Genomic DNA, 15754 nt, shown 5'->3' with positions numbered 1-15754 from the left:
AATCCTGTACAATATGTAGGATGGGCTGGATACTGTGAAAATCTGCTTTTGGCATGTTCCCCAAGGAGGCACTTATTTCTGGATTACAGAAGATTTTCTTTTCATCAAAGTCAGTAATGTGCAGTCCACGGAGTGATGTTGTTCTGCTGAGTGCAACGTATGCCATGCCTGATTCGAATATGTGCTTTAGAGATACAACAGCACAATCAGTTTTCATTCCTTGCACTTTATGGATGGTACATGCAAAAGCAAGCTTCATGGGAAATTGTCTTCGAATTGTTCCTTTTCTTTTCTGTGGTTCCTCTGACCTCTCAATATAGACAATGTTGTCATCTCCATCAGGTGCTTTGTTGCGATGTTTCTGTCCAGCAGTCACATTGTCTAAATGAAGACCAATTAATTGAACCAATCCATCTCGGGTCTGAGTTGTTATTTTTGCCACCTTGCCAAAAGTACCATTAACCAGTCCATCTTCCACATCAATATTTCTGGTTAGCATCACTCGTGCACCAATAGCAATCTGTAGTGTGTAAATAAGGTCACGATTGTCTCCTTTAAATGGTGCCGCTTGTCTTTTCATTTCTCCTGTTCGGGGATCTTTTTTGTAATCATGTGCATTTATGGTAATGATATTTGAAAAGCGGGAGGATATGGCTTTAGTGTTGTGATTGTCTACCTCTTTATTGGTTGCATAGATGTGCAATGCATCAGTGGGACACTCTTCAGGGGAGGATCTTGTGACAGCTCCTAACATGCACCTGTCTGCATCAGTCAGTTTCTCGTGCTTCTTTTTTACTCTCAGTCTGTTGAGCAGCTCAGCGATCATCTCTCTGTCTCATGATCTGTGTCATAGTTATCATTTGAAAATGATCTGTCCAGAAGTCCAGCACATGGTCCTCATACACACAGAGTGGTTTTGCTCTTCCCACAGGTGGTAATTTATAATAATCTCCTACAGCTAATAAAGATAAGCCACCAAAAGGTTTCTGGTTTCCTTTAATATGTTGCAGTCTCCAGTTCACATAGGCAAACAACTGTTTTGACACCATTGATATTTCGTCGGTAATTAAAATGTGTGCATTAGAAAGGTCTGCCCTGATTTCATCCAAGCTGTTTCCCAGGCCTTGGTATGGAGGCTTCAAGCTTCTTGGGAGTTTCAGAATACAGTGTAGTGTTTTTCCTGAGATTCCAAAGGCTGCAGTTCCTGTAAATGCAGTTAAAAGAACGGGTGGCTTAGAAATGTCAGTATGCTCTCGTATGCATGGAAGCCTGCGCAAAATCTTGGTTGCTTCTGTATAAATCGATTTGATAACGTGTGATTTACCAACTCCTGCTCCTCCATTCAAAAAATACAGAAATTGTTGTGGGTTTTCACCAGAGACACATCTTTTGCACCAGTCCGCACTGCATAAAATATGGAAGCTTGTGTTTGATTCAAGCTCTGGTAAATTTTGCGAATCTGTGCATGATTTTGTTGGGTTGCTTCCACGAGTGGCATAGCTGTGTTACTGACAGAGGTAGATGCTGTGTATTCAGGAATATCGTCCTGCTCGTTCACATCATTAGGATCAGTGGGTTCACGTTCTGATATGCTCTCCAAACGGATCAGTTCATTTGCTGGAGCCAATTTAGACCATGCATCTTCAACTAGACCATTCTGTTCAAAATCCTCAATTGCCTTTTCTATAGCCTCGTTATGTTTTTCATATTTCTCACGGTTTTCATTTACAATATTGTACCCACGCTGCAGTTCATCAGTTCCTGGTAGTTTTACAGAAGCAAATGCAAAAAATGATTCATATGTCGGAAATCTTGTGGACTTCAGCTGCTCATCTGAGCGATATGGCAAGTAAAGCTTTAGAAAAGTTCCATAGAATTTTTCTGGGTTTTTCTGCTCTGAGAAACGTGCAAATCTGATGACAGCAGGTTTTCCCTTTGTTCTTTTCTATATGTGTCCCAAATTTTTTTGTAGTGGCAAAACATTTTTACCTTTTTTCTTACCTGAATAAACAATGCGGTATTCACTTGCAAATTCAGCCATGCACATGTTCTCAAATTCAGGTCTGTTTGGTCTGGCCTTGTACTTGTCTGGCAATCCTGTCATCCACACGTTATCTATGTCATCATCCATGGTCTGCAAGCAGCTCATTGGTAAACTCATCTTTACAGCATTGTCATCAGTAGGTATGAATATGACAGCACGTGATGATGATTTTAATTTCAGACTGCATGTGCGAGCGACTACCTCCTGAGCACTGACTTCTCTGTTCTTTGAGTAGGCATTCATGACCTGCTTCATGCTCTCACGGTCAGACAGGTTATCATGGCTTGAGTCTTTTATCACCTTTTTAAGGTAATCGCTCATCTCATGTTCAGCTTTTGAAATGTACGAGACAATATACATGATACAGCTGTAGGGGTTCAGAATGAACTGTATGTCCATGTTTGCATCCCAGGCTCTTAACAGCATTGGATTATAGCCGTTCACCCAGCAGTCCTGTGGTCGTCTCTCCATATGTATTGAACTTGATGTAGAAATAATATCAATATGTTTCTCGTACTCTTCATAAGTCATGTTTACTTTATCAAGTAGCTGTGTAATGCTATCAAAGCTCTGAGTTGAGTCATTCAGTAGATCCCACACATTCTGTAGCTGTTCTTTTGCAAAACTGGCATAATCTCTTTCCTCTGATTCATTCCCTTCATCAGACTGATCTGCAGGAGGAGGCCTCGGACGGGATATCATGGTTCTGTTAATGGGTGATTTAGGAAATCCAAACCGGCAGTGCTTCTTGTTCTTTCTACAGGATTTTGAGTGGTTACGACTGTGCATCTGCACTTCACTTACAATTTTATGTAGTTCTGGGTCTTTGTTTGGGTCTGGTAATTTGCATGATATGTATTTATCAATGAAATCACACACATCCTGATCTTGATCTTTTTCAAACTCTGGAGCATCTTTCACCCAAAATAAGCAGTGAATGTGTGGAGAGCCACGTAGCTGGAATTCCACTCTGTAGAAAAAGTCAATAACCTCACCGATAGGTCGAGCAGGGGAATTGATCAAATCTCTCATCAAGGCTTCAACTCGTTTTTCAAACATCCGCATGGCTGTGACAGGGTTGCTTTTGAGGATTTCACATTTTTCAGACCAGTCTAATTCATCAAAGTTCACAGTTTCACCTTGTTGTGCTTTAATAATTATGCTGCGCTTTTTTGCGCATGCGCGTGCGATCTGTGTTTGTGTTTGGAGCTCCGTCGAATTGATTCATTAATCCCTAATTTTCTTCTTTACCACTCATTTATAAACAAGCACTTTCTATTTTTATATCATGTGAACTTATCCTCGACACTATTCCTTATAAAAAACAATCGGATTGCTTTGATATCGCTACTTAGATCCAACTTTCCGAATCTCGGCTACTAGCCTTTAGCCCGCTAGCATTTCACGCGTGGCCTCGCGCCTATCGACCCTCTCATTTTACACCCGTTTGACTGAAAGGATACGGGTTATATCCATCATTTCAGTCCTAAATTAGTAGTGATATTGGTAGTATCACTACTAATTTACTGTTCATCTGTTATAATGGCGAACATATCGGATGTGTGTCTAACGTTACCTCTGAGTGCAGGTGAGGACACATTCGAGCTGGTTTCGGTACGATTGGAGCTGGAGTCGGTGGAGAAGCAGATCCGTGTTCTGCTGGTGAAGCAAGCCGAGCTGCGAGATCGGCGATCAACGCTTGAAACATCACGCGCCGATGCTCACAAGTCAGTGGTTAGTAACTTTTTGACTCCGACTTCGTCTACTCCGTGCGTTTCTCTGCCCAGAAGGACGCGATCATCTCTGCCTTCATTCACTCCGGCACCGAGGCAACACCATGGACCCTGGGTGATCCCACAGCGGAAGACACGAGCCAGGACCAGACCAAGGACTTCCCCGCCCCTCCCGGTCTTCGAGATCTCCACCCGGAACCGCTTCTCCCCTCTTCGCGAGCCGGAACGTGACACCGCCGTGATCATCGGCACTTCCATGGTCCGTCATGTCCGTGCTACCTCAGGTAAGCGTAAGGTGCGCACTCACTGCTTTCCTGGTGCTCGTGTTCTTGATGTCGCTGCACAGATTCCCGAGATCCTGAACGGTGACGAGCGCGTCGGAGCTGTGGTCCTACACGCGGGGACGAACGACATCAGGCTGCGGCAGACGGAGGTTCTGAAGAAGGACTACAGAAGCCTGATCGAGACGGTTCGCAGCACATCGCCTGAAGCAACGATCATCGTGTCTGGACCGCTTCCCACGTACCGACTAGGACAAGAAAGGTTCAGTAGATTATTTGCTCTAAATGAATGGTTAATGTCATGGTGTAATGAACAGAAACTGCTCTTTGTAAATAATTGGAATCTGTTCTGGGAGCGACCTAGGCTCTACCGTGCTGATGGCCTGCACCCCAGCAGAATCGGAGCGGCTGTTCTGTCGGACAACATCTCCAAGACGTTACACACCATATGACTAGTAAGTCAAAGTCCAAATCACAGTCTTTGCTGTCCCAACTTAATTGATATAAGTAGTGTAGAACATTATATAGAAACTGTGTCTATTCCTCGCTTAGTGAGGCCAAACAATAAATCTAGTGTAGGATCTAGCAAAAATCTTATTGTAATTAAACCAGAAAATCTAAATATCAGTGAACAAAAACAATTTCTAAAGCTAGGTCTTCTAAACATTAGATCGCTCACACCTAAGGCGGTTATTGTAAATGAAATGGTCACAGATAATAGTTTCGATGTACTTTGCCTTACTGAAACCTGGCTTAAACCAAATGATTATTTCGGTCTAAATGAGTCTACTCCACCAGGATACTGTTATAAGCATGAGCCCCGTCTGATCGGTCGTGGCGGCGGTGTTGCAACAATCTATAGAGATATTCTTAATGTTACTCAGAAAACAGGTCACAGGTTTAATTCGTTTGAAGTACTTGTGCTAAATGTTACGCTCTTAGATGCAAGAAACAAATCCATATTATCTCTAGCCTTGGCTACCCTATATAGACCTCCAGGGCCCTATGCTGACTTCCTAAAAGAGTTTGCATACTTTCTCTCAGATCTATTGGTCAATGTCGATAAAGCAATAATTGTTGGAGACTTTAACATACACGTAGATAATACAAATGATGCGTTAGGGACTGCGTTTACAGATTTATTAAACTCCTTTGGGGTCACGCAAAACGTCAGTGGTCCCACTCATCGTCTAAATCATACACTAGATTTAATTATATCATATGGAACCAATCCAACTGATATAAATATTATACCGCAAAGTGATGCTCTCACTGATCATTACATGGTAACTTGTATAATACGTACTGCTGAAATTTGTCATGTTGCGCCACGTTATAGACCAGGCAGAACAATCCTTCCAACCACTATAGATAGATTCTCAAATAGCTTACCTGATCTATCTCAGCTGCGCAGTGCACCCAAACAAACAGATGAACTAGAGGAAATGACTAGCAGTTTGAGCACCATGTTCTCTAGTACACTAGATATTGTTGCACCAATTAGATTAAAAAAGGTTAGAGAGAAAACTAAAGCACCATGGTACAACAGTGCGACGCATGCAATCAAGAGAGAAACTCGTAACTTAGAGCGTAAATGGAAACAAACTAATTTAGAGGTCTTTAGAATCGCGTGGAAAGACAGTATGTCACATTATAAAAAGGCTCTAAAAGCAGCCAGGGCTGAGCATCTCCGCAAACTAATAGAAAATAACCAAAATAATCCAAGGTTTTTATTCAACACCGTGGCTAGACTAACAAATAAACAAACATCAACAGAGCAAAATATTCCATTACAATATAGTAGTAATGATTTTATGAATTACTTCAATGAGAAAATAGAAAGCATCCGAAACACAATTGTAAATATACAATCCTCTATGATGTCTTATGATTCAGCCTCAATTATGGCCCCTCTAGAACAACTACACCGCTTTACAACTATAGGACAGGAAGAGCTAAATAAACTTATCATTGCATCTAAACCAACAACATGTTTATTAGATCCAATACCCACTAAACTACTGAAAGAAGTGTTACCTGTAGTCGAAGAGCCTCTTCTTAATATTATTAACTCGTCTTTATTTTTAGGTCATGTTCCAAAAATATTCAAGCTGGCAGTAATAAAACCTCTCAATAAGAAACCGCAATTAGATCCAAATAACTTAGCAAATTACAGACCCATCTCAAATCTTCCATTTATGTCTAAAATACTAGAAAAAATTGTGTCCGCTCAATTGTGCTCTTTCTTACAAGAAAATGATATCTATGAAAAATTCCAGTCGGGATTCAGACCGCATCATAGCACAGAAACTGCGCTAGTTAAAATTACAAATGATTTACTTTTAGCTTCTGACCAAGGCTGTATCTCAATACTAGTTCTACTCGATCTTAGCGCTGCGTTCGACACAATCGATCATAAAATACTCTTGGATCGACTACAAAACTACACTGGTGTTCAGGGACAGGCATTAAGCTGGTTTAGATCGTACTTATCAGACCGTTACCATTTTGTCTGTTTAAATGGGGAAAAATCAAAGATAACGTCAGTAGACTATGGAGTGCCGCAAGGATCGGTGTTAGGCCCTCTGCTATTCTCAATATATATGCTGCCACTTGGTAATATTATAAAAAAACATGGAATTAATTTCCACTGTTATGCTGATGACACTCAATTATATATCTCATCACGACCAGATGAAAACACTAACTTATCTAAATTGACAGAGTGTCTAAATGATATAAAATGCTGGATGACGTGTAATTTCCTGCTATTAAATTCAGATAAAACGGAGGTATTACTTATTGGTCCAAAAAACTACCCACAAAATCCCTTACAATACAACTTTAATTTAGAAGGATGTCCTGTTACTTTATCCACTACAGTAAAAGACCTGGGTGTTATACTAGACTGCAACTTGACTTTCGAAAATCATATTTCATATATTACAAGAACAGCCTTTTTCCACCTTAGAAACATTGCTAAGCTACGCAACATGCTATCTGTTTCTGATGCAGAAAAGTTAGTTCATGCATTCATGACCTCGAGACTAGATTACTGTAATGCTTTATTAGCTGGCTGTCCTGCATCCTCAATCAACAAGCTACAGTTAGTGCAAAATGCAGCTGCTAGAGTTCTTACTAGATCAAGGAAATATGATCATATAACACCTATTTTATCATCTCTACACTGGTTACCTATTAAGTTACGTATCAATTACAAAGTATTCCTACTGACCTATAAAGCCCTAAATGGTTTAGCTCCTGTGTATTTAACAGACCTTCTATCGCCATACAATCCATCGCGCTCTTTAAGATCATTAAATTCGAGGCTTCTGGTCATTCCTAGGATATCTAAGTCCACTAAAGGAGGGAGGGCGTTCTCGCATTTAGCTCCTAAACTCTGGAATAGCCTTCCTGATATTGTACGAGACTCAGACTCGCTGTCCCAGTTTAAAACTAGATTAAAGACGCATCTCTTTAACCAAGCATTCACTTAATGCTTAACCTTTGATACTACTGCTGAATCAGTTCGAATGCATTAACATTATGAACATCAGCTATGCTAATTATTTCCCATCTGCCTTTCTGCTGTTATCTCGGGACGCTAGTCCCGAGGTAAATAGCGTTCGTCAGCTCCAGTTTGTATCCAGCCTCTCACGGAGACTTCAGATGCCCCAACGCCTGTGAAGAGACGACTCGACGCCTGTGAAGAGACGACTCAAAGCCGGCGATATGTTATGCCATAAATTAATACTTGATTAACTAACTGTATTTTTCTATGTACATTTCCGAAATGCAATTTCTGTAAAGCTGCTTTGAGACAATGTGTATTGTGAAAAGCGCTATACAAATAAATTTGAATTGAATTGAATTGAATTGAATTAATAGCAGTAATCACATCAGGCCATCTCATCTCAGCAGCACTAAACGTACAGAAAAATGTGGGAGTGCCCAGCTGTCTTAGCATAGCAAACAAATAACGAAGAGATTTCTCCCAGTAAGCTGGAGTCCCTCTCAATGGTTGCATGAATCGTGTAGCTTCCTTGTTTATTACAAGCTTTTCTAACTCATGCTTGTCCTGCAGCAGTGAACAGTTTATTCTGCGTCCATCACGAGTCATGGGTTTTGCTTTCCTCAGCTGGATAGACATACTAGATGTGGCCATGTGCATTTCAGTGACAAACTGCGCAAAGAAGATATAGTTGGTATCCTTCGCACAACGATTGTTAATAGAGCATAGTCTAGAGTTAAAGTATCTGCTGGGGGAAACATGCTTTGCTCTACCAGGCTCATCAAAGGTGTCCTTGCCATCGGGAAACTGCACTGGAAATGCCATGGACTCAAGTTTAGGAACTTTGAAAGTGTTTACAGGAGTGTTTCTCTCTGCTGGGGCAATGCAAAATATTCCATCATCATAAGACAATAGCTGATGGCCGAGATCTGGGGGCTGAAGACATGTGTCCAAGACAAGGCCACTCGATTGCTCTTCTGCATTAGTGTCATCGTTTGCATCATTGTGTTCATTCTCATTGCTCTGTTCTTCAGTGTTCTCAATTTGTCTGCTTGCAATATCCATTTCCTCATCAGAAGCACTGATGTCATTTGCACACTGTTCATGCTCATTAAACATTTCTTCTTCAGAGAGTTCTGCATTAATGAAGATATCTTTATATTCTGAATGGACATCTTTTAGCTTTCTTAAAGCAGACAAAACCTTTTGCATGTTCAAAGTCTGAAACTGATAGTGACCTTGGTAACACAGACGTCTCTTCAGTTTCACTGTAAGCAGTTGTGATTCACTTCTTGGTCTGGGTAAACAGTTCACTGTTGTTTCTACTTCAGATGCAACAGAAATCACGGCACCTTTTATAGCTCTTTGCTGGCCTTTCGTTAGTGTAACAATCTTAGCAAAAGGAATATACTTTGCAATAACGTGTCTTTCAAGAACATTCAAATCGCAGAGTTCTGGAGGAATGGGAGCGAATTGAAGGTTATTGGCTAAAGCAATGTCTGGCATCAGACCACTCAATAGTGTATTATGGCAGCAGTGACAGATCCACTCTGTTTTCCTGTGATCCAGGGCACATTGATCAGGGCAGTCGGAGCAGACGTGAACATAGTTTCCAGTCAAGCAAACTGAAGCAACTGTCGGATTCTTCTGATAGCGCTCACGATCACATGATTTGACTTGATTTGAGAAGAGCGCTCTGGCACAGCATGTGCAGACATAAGTTGGGCCTTGTTTTATAACATCTCTGAAAATATTTAAGGCTCTTAACACAGTTGGATCTTGTACTGCGTCAGGTTGGTTATTTTGTAACGTGTCTCTTTGCTGGCGCATCAGATTCATTTTTTTGTATTTGTGCTGTATATCTTGTGCACAGCGTACTGTGTGAAGTACCTTGAGTGCAGATATTTTGTTTTTAGATTTGAATAAATTATATTCTTTCTGACGAGCCCTAAAATGTACATCACAGTGATAACGTTGTTTAAAAATGTTCTTCCTGTTTTCATAGAAGTTAGGATCATTTTTGCATCGGTTTGTATAATGGTCTATTTGCCTTTGACTAAAAATCGGATCCTCTGAATATCTATCAACAAGATATTGCATATGCTGCTCCTTATATTCAACATTGTTCCTATAATTTCTCAATATATAGTCCCTTTGTTTCTCCCTGAAACGTTTATCATTCCTGTAATTTTGAATTATATAATTCTTTTGTTTCTCCCTGAATTGTTCATCATTCCTGTAATTTAAGGTTATTTTACTCTTTTTTCCCCTCTGTATTGTTCATTATTTCTGTACTTGCTAATTGCATAAGCCTTTCTTCTCTGTCTGTATTCATTAATATTTCTATATTTGTTTTTCATTGTTTGTAAGTGTTCTTCCCTGTAAAACATACTATTCCAATACTTGTTCTTCATGGCTTGGTTATGTCTTTGCCTGTATTCACTGCTTCTTTTATAATCACAGACTTTACGTACAGCCTGTTTTTTGTAATAAACACCTTGCCTCTGAAACATTTCTTTATGCCATTTTTTAGAGTAAGCCTTTCGCTTTTGAGTCTTGTTTAGTTTTTCTGTCTGCTTGATTGTCGATTGTGAATATTGATGATTTGGAGCCGACAATGGCAATTGATCCTGTGACAGCATGCCATGAGAAAGTTCACTAAATGACACATTTTTATTACGGTCTTCATTCTGAGTGACGGTAGTTAGAACGTCCATTTTATCTTGATAAGTGAAGTGGGCTTGATCATTAATAGATGTGGCTCTATTAACGGTAGTCTCAGATGGTTGTTGAACTGGATCTTGGACACACTGTTGTGAGACATCAGCAGACCTGCATTGTTCATTGTTTGACAGAGCTTTGTTCTCCAAAGAGACAGATGGTTGTACATCACGTTCAAGCTCACAGCAGTTCAGAGAGACTTCAGGACGTACACGGCTTTCAGTTATCTGGTTAATGAACGATACAGGCAGCAGATCAAATTGTTGCTGGTCTGTCAAATCGAAACACCATTGAAACAATAGCATGAGCCTCTCGATCATGTCTTCTAGACGGAAGAAGGTCAACATCACGGCCGTACCAGTGCTTTCATTTTCATCAGGCATTCCATATGCTGTTCTGCAGTGAGGATCAAAATAACCAAACCTCCCTGAGTGATCTCTGAATACAGCGATACACGAGCCTCCATACATCAGCAACGCGTCACTCACATCAGTTCTGAGGCACTGCAGAGTATTCTCAAGGTTTTCATACTCGCCTAGCGCAGGTGAATCTTTTAGAAATCCAACTCTCTGAAGATGTTTAAGGATGTTGTAGCAGGCTGAGTTGGTCTTAACTGTGCTTGGCAGCTCATCAAAGTTGAAAAAATTAGCCACAAACTGTCCTTTGCTCCGCAGTGTTCGTTTGACACTAGTGTAAACTGCATCACCTTTCTGTAAAATGTGGTCTAAATCGAAACCGAGTAGCTCATTACGTTCATTATGTATAGCTAGGAACATTAAAGCATTGCAAGTACACTGACGGCCTCTGGAGTAAATCTTGTACCTAGAATCGCTTTGACAGTGGGATGCTGCAACAAACAGAACATACGGGTTTGCATCAACCATACCTGATACAGAGTTGGTACTGCTACTGGTGCCGCTACTGGTGCCACACGAAGCTTCTAGGTTTCTGCGCTGTTTCTGAGATTGACTCCTTTTTCCTTTTTTGGGCATCTTGAGGTTTCAGCAATGTAAATATGTTGGAGGAATGGATTCAAAAAAATGTTATTTAATGTTACTTGAAAAAGAACAAAGATAATGTCTTTTATACGATCAGATACAAAGAAAAGTTAAATATTTTATATATAACGAGTTAATATAAAAATTGTAATATATATATAAATATTTTATATATAACAATATATATATATATATATATGCGTTCTTCGATGAGGACGGTTCGGTTCGCGCTCCCCGCGCGGGTCCCGCTGTTGCCGATGCGCGGCGGCGACTGGCATTTTGGGGTTCGCAAACGGATCTGACAGCGGGGGTTGGGACGGGCCCCGCCCTATCTCAGCTTTCACCTGCCAGTTCCAGTGCTGGCGATTTCCAGTTCCGAGGAATTGGTATCGTTAGTGTTTTGTTTAGAAAAAGAGAACAAAACAAATAAAGATATTGAGAAAAGGCAGATGTTTGAGTTTTCAATAAATGAATAAATAAGTCAGCTCATAACTCTGTTGAATAAAGAGGAGCTTTAAAAGGAGGTTTATCTAGTGCTGTTGCTAGTTAAATATTTTATAATATAAGAGTGAAAATAAAAAGAGTTTATTAGATGAAATAAATCTAAAAACAGAAAAACTCTGTATCTCAGCCTCCTCGTCGGGGACTGCAGTTTTTTCCCTATCTCCACACCACACTGAGGTGTTGAGATCGTGGAATTGTCACGGTTCGTAAATTCATTGTTCCTTCTTGTCTCGTGTAGTTGTTGTTATGTGTGTGGGCGTGTGTTTTGTGGGCGTGACGTCTCGTTCCACTTGATCAGCGATCAGCTGATCATTCTCCTCTCCAGCTGCATCCTATCTGCTCTCCCATAAATACTCACCGCATTCTTCTCTCATTGTCAGATCGTTGTTTGATGTCTCGTTCGTGTTTGGTCCTGTTCCAGTCGTCCTTGCTGTGTTGCGGTTGTTCCTGTCTTGGTCTCGTTTCCTGTTCCCGTTTGGATTACTCACTCTTCGTCACTTCTACACCCTGCACTTGGACTCTGACCATCTTGTCCCTGCGTCACCAAACGAACTTGAGACTGTTCATGATTATTCCTCATTAAACGAGTTACTTGCACTTTTGCTTCTGCCTCATTCATCATGACAGGAATAAGTCGGTTTCTATTTTATGTGTTTAATGCCCAACGTCTAACTATAGTAATGCTATGGGTATTAAGTATCATGGTATGACAGTGCCTCGGGTTAAAGAGACGCTTGCTAGCTTTCTCTCTCCCGAGTTGGCGTCATCATTTTTAACCCCGACGTTACCCAACAGCCATCTAAATAAAAAATTTTATTAGGCAACGCTGGTGGGTAAATTATAAAGACATGTTCGGTTGTTCCCTGCCGGTTCGCCGCTTCAGGGCACCGTAGTGACTGTTCAACCAAATCCAGAGGCCAGTCTTGAGAGACTGGTTCCCCTAGTAGAATTTCTGGCAGCGTGGAAACTACTGCCACATATTTCTCGGTGGGTCCTGCACACTATAGAAAAGGGTTCAGAATTCGGTTCTTGTCCGCCCAGATTTCTAGGGGTCCTCCCCACTGTGGTGGACCCCGAGCAGGCTTTGGTTATGGAGCAGGAAGTACTGACACTTCTGCAAAAGGAGCTGTAGAAGGGGTTCCTCCTCCCGGCAGACAGTCAGGGTTTTACTGCCATTACTTCATTGTTCCGAAAGAGGATGAGGGGTTGTGTCCTACTCTAGACCTGCGTCAATTAAACAGCAGGTTTCAGAATCTTAAGTTCAAAGTATGCTTACGCTAAATATGATTGTGTCACAGATTCAGTCCGAGGACTGGTTTGTCACAATAGACTTAAAGGACGCTTACTTATCTATCCATCCTCATCACAGGAGGTTCCTGAGGTTTGCTTTCAGACACTAACTTATCTAAATTGACAGAGTGTCTAAATGATATAAAATGCTGGATGACGTGTAATTTCCTGCTATTAAATTCAGATAAAACGGAGGTATTACTTATTGGTCCAAAAAACTACCCACAAAATCCCTTACAATACAACTTTAATTTAGAAGGATGTCCTGTTACTTTATCCACTACAGTAAAAGACCTGGGTGTTATACTAGACCGCAACTTGACTTTCGAAAATCATATTTCATATATTACAAGAACAGCCTTTTTCCACCTTAGAAACATTGCTAAGCTACGCAACATGCTATCTGTTTCTGATGCAGAAAAGTTAGTTCATGCATTCATGACCTCGAGACTAGATTACTGTAATGCTTTATTAGCTGGCTGTCCTGCATCCTCAATCAACAAGCTACAGTTAGTGCAAAATCCAGCTGCTAGAGTTCTTACTAGATCAAGGAAATATGATCATATAACACCTATTTTATCATCTCTACACTGGTTACCTATTAAGTTACGTATCAATTACAAAGTATTCCTACTGACCTATAAAGCCCTAAATGGTTTAGCTCCTGTGTATTTAACAGACCTTCTATCGCCATACAATCCATCGCGCTCTTTAAGATCACTAAATTCGAGGCTTCTGGTCATTCCTAGGATATCTAAGTCCACTAAAGGAGGGAGGGCGTTCTCGCATTTAGCTCCTAAACTCTGGAATAGCCTTCCTGATATTGTACGAGACTCAGACTCGCTGTCCCAGTTTAAAACTAGATTAAAGACGCATCTCTTTAACCAAGCATTCACTTAATGCTTAACCTTTGATACTACTGCTGAATCAGTTCGAATGCATTAACATTATGAACATCAGCTATGCTAATTATTTCCCATCTGCCTTTCTGCTGTTATCTCGGGACGCTAGTCCCGAGGTAAATAGCGTTCGTCAGCTCCAGTTTGTATCCAGCCTCTCACGGAGACTTCAGATGCCCCAACGCCTGTGAAGAGACGACTCGACGCCTGTGAAGAGACGACTCAAAGCCGGCGATATGTTATGCCATAAATTAATACTTGATTAACTAACTGTATTTTTCTATGTACATTTCCGAAATGCAATTTCTGTAAAGCTGCTTTGAGACAATGTGTATTGTGAAAAGCGCTATACAAATAAATTTGAATTGAATTGAATTGAATTGAATTAATAGCAGTAATCACATCAGGCCATCTCATCTCAGCAGCACTAAACGTACAGAAAAATGTGGGAGTGCCCAGCTGTCTTAGCATAGCAAACAAATCACGAAGAGATTTCTCCCAGTAAGCTGGAGTCCCTCTCAATGGTTGCATGAATCGTGTAGCTTCCTTGTTTATTACAAGCTTTTCTAACTCATGCTTGTCCTGCAGCAGTGAACAGTTTATTCTGGATGAATGTGAGGTTGTCAGCACTGACGCTATTCGAGAATTGCGTCGTGCAAAAACAGATAAACTATACTGGGGAGGGACGGTTTCGAGAAATCGTTTCTCCTCTGCGTCCTCTGGGTGGCGACTCTCTGAGGAGGGTCGCAGCACGGCCAGTTCGGTTGTTTTCCTGCTGGTGGCCACGGAGTGATATATTTATATATATATATATATATATACGTTTTTCTGATTTAAAAATAAAGAAAAATAAGATAAAATTATGTCTGTTCTTCTGGACGCTCCGCTTTCAAAAAAAACTAAGAATAAACCGTTCAGCGGCGTTCCAGAGGTTTCTTCCTCACCAATCTAATGTTCCTGAGACTGCTGGGTGGAGCAGTCTCAGTCTACAAAGCTCCTCGCAGCACAGAGTGCAAGAACGAGCATCGCCATTTGGGCTCCTCCACAATCGAAGGGGACTTGGGTGGCGGTAGCAGTCTAGCCAGTTAGAGATATGCAAGATCTGAGGACTATTTTATCTCTAAAAAAGCTTGGACAACAGGAAGCCCTGACGCTGGACTATCAGGCTTCTAAAGGGTGGTCCCCTCCGGGGTAGGGATGGTTTTGAGAAAATCGTTTCTCCTCGGCACCCTCTGGGGTGCGACTCTCTGAGGAGGGTCGCAGCGCTGCCAGTTCGGTTTTCCTGCCGGTTCGCCGTTCAGGACACCAAGGTGTCAGTGTCCCCAAACGATCCTCCGAGGGGGGTCGTAGAGCAGTCAGTTCGGTTTCCCTGCCGGTTCGCCGTTTCAGGGTGCCGAGGTGCCTGCTTTTTCCAATGATCCTCCGAGGAGGGTCGTTGGAACTAAGTTATTTAAAGGGAGGCAAGATCTGAGGACTTTCGTCATCTCTAATAAAGCTTCTGAGGGCTCCTCCGGGGCAGGGACGGTTTTGAGAAATCGTTTCTCCTCGGCGCCCTCTGGGGTGCGACTCTCTGAGGAGGGTCGCAGCGCTGCCAGTTCGGTTGTTCCCTGCCGGTTCGCCGTTCAGGGCACCGAGGTGTCCGCGTCCCCATACGATCCTCCGAGGAGGGTCGTAGAACGGTCAGTTCGGTTGTTCCCTGCCGGTTCGCCGCTTCAGGGCACCGTAGTGACTGTTCAACCAAATCCAGAGGCCAGTCTTGAGAGACTGGTTCCC

This window comes from Siphateles boraxobius, unplaced genomic scaffold, assembly GCF_051911475.1.
Source record: "Siphateles boraxobius isolate OS27281-9 unplaced genomic scaffold, OSU_SipBor_1 12, whole genome shotgun sequence".
NCBI classification, from domain to species: Eukaryota; Metazoa; Chordata; class Actinopteri; order Cypriniformes; family Leuciscidae; genus Siphateles; species Siphateles boraxobius.
The sequence above is the reverse complement of the archived record's forward strand: the minus strand, read 5'-3'. Positions refer to the sequence as shown.